This window comes from Lottia gigantea, assembly GCF_000327385.1.
Source record: "Lottia gigantea unplaced genomic scaffold LOTGIsca_48, whole genome shotgun sequence".
Taxonomy (NCBI): Eukaryota; Metazoa; Mollusca; class Gastropoda; family Lottiidae; genus Lottia; species Lottia gigantea.
The window spans coordinates 1,449,206-1,451,380 of record NW_008709663.1 but is presented as its reverse complement, the minus strand read 5'-3'; positions in this window follow the sequence as shown (position 1 = coordinate 1,451,380).

The following is a 2,175-nucleotide window of genomic DNA, read 5'->3' as shown; positions in this document are numbered from 1 at the left end:
TATAAGAAACAGTTCGCAATACAGAGCTTTACGTGATTAAACAAATTTTGCTATTAGTGACGCCATCAAACACTTAGTTTTAGTGTAATTGTAGGCCTACGACACTATAGACGTTTCATTGAAAATTGGAATGGTGTAAATTGATGCTATAGGTGTCCCCAATACACATAAATTTTTTTCAGAAAACTCTTTTCAACAACAAACATTCACATGACTGTCGTTAAATTGAAGAGAGCATTTGATTAGTTGAATATTAAATTGACCTAGAACATGTGTTGCATAAAACTATAGTCGGATTATGGATGAAAAGTTGAGTCACCCACGAATATGATTCATTGTTTTCTTCATTTATAATTGATATTCTTCATCATATGAAAAGTTCATTAGCTGCTACCAATGATTTTCCAATTTATTGTTTTGATATTGGGTCGTTAGTATTTGGTTTCTATAAATTTTATTCTTGATGATAAGGTTTTATATTTTTCAGGAATTTTCAGTGGAGAAGATTATATTTAAACTTGGTGATGCTCTCAGACCAGCACGAATCTCGGTATCAAAATCTACCGATGGGGCAGTATACCTACCCTGGGGGTACAGAGTTACAGAATCTACAGAATGTAGTCTTTTCTCCTCCTCATTAAAACCACTACCCACAACTTCCGGTGACACAGTCTGTACCATGTATTCCAATCCTATCCCTGTCACGTTTGAAACGGTAAGTATAGACATGTTTTTGGTTTAAATATACTTGTCAAACCAAAACAGTATATCCCAAACTCAAGCCTCGTACAATTTCATTCACTTTCAGGCCTGTAGCTAGCCAAAAGTCTTTGTCGAGTGGGGTTGGGGAGAGATCTTTCAAGTGGGATGGGCTTAACCAGATGTATTTGACAAAGGCATAGATGTAAGAAAGCAAAGGCCCTGAAAAACTGCTGAAACCCTCGAAAAAAAACCTTTTTCTGAACGCACCCCCCCTCCCCCTCCCCCCTCCCCCTCGTCCTCTAATTTTGTAAATGAACCAGATAGATTCTCTAACAAATCGTTACATTGAAGAAAAGAGAAAAGCCGCGATAGCCTACAAGGTAGTGGTGGTAATGGTGTCAAGGTATAAGAAACAGTTCGCAATACAGAGCTTTACGTGATTAAACAAATTTTGCTATTAGTGACGCCATCAAACACTTAGTTTTAGTGTAATTGTAGGCCTACGACACTATAGACGTTTGATTGAAAATTGGAATGGTGTAAATTGATGCTATAGGTGTCCCCAATACACATAAATTTTTTTCAGAAAACTCTTTTCAACAACAAACATTCACATGACTGTCGTTAAATTGAAGAGAGCATTTGATTAGTTGAATATTAAATTGACCTAGAACATGTGTTGCATAATACTATAGTCGGATTATGGATGAAAAGTTGAGTCGAGTGGGGTTGGGGAGAGATCTTTCAAGTGGGATGGGCTTAACCAGATGTATTTGACAAAGGCATAGATGTAAGAAAGCAAAGGCCCTGAAAAACTGCCGAAACCCTCGAAAAAAAACCTTTTTCTGAACGCACCCCCCCCCCTCTCCCCCCTCCCCCTCGTCCTCTAATTTTGTAAATGAACCAGATAGATTCTCTAACAAATCGTTACATTGAAGAAAAGAGAAAAGCCGCGATAGCCTACAAGGTAGTGGTGGTAATGGTGTCAAGGTATAAGAAACAGTTCGCAATACAGAGCTTTACGTGATTAAACAAATTTTGCTATTAGTGACGCCATCAAACACTTAGTTTTAGTGTAATTGTAGGCCTACGACACTATAGACGTTTGATTGAAAATTGGAATGGTGTAAATTGATGCTATAGGTGTCCCCAATACACATAAATTTTTTTCAGAAAACTCTTTTCAACAACAAACATTCACATGACTGTCGTTAAATTGAAGAGAGCATTTGATTAGTTGAATATTAAATTGACCTAGAACATGTGTTGCATAATACTATAGTCGGATTATGGATGAAAAGTTGAGTCGAGTGGGGTTGGGGAGAGATCTTTCAAGTGGGATGGGCTTAACCAGATGTATTTGACAAAGGCATAGATGTAAGAAAGCAAAGGCCCTGAAAAACTGCTGAAACCCTCGAAAAAAAACCTTTTTCTGAACGCACCCCCCCTCCCCCTCTCCCCCCTCCCCCCGGT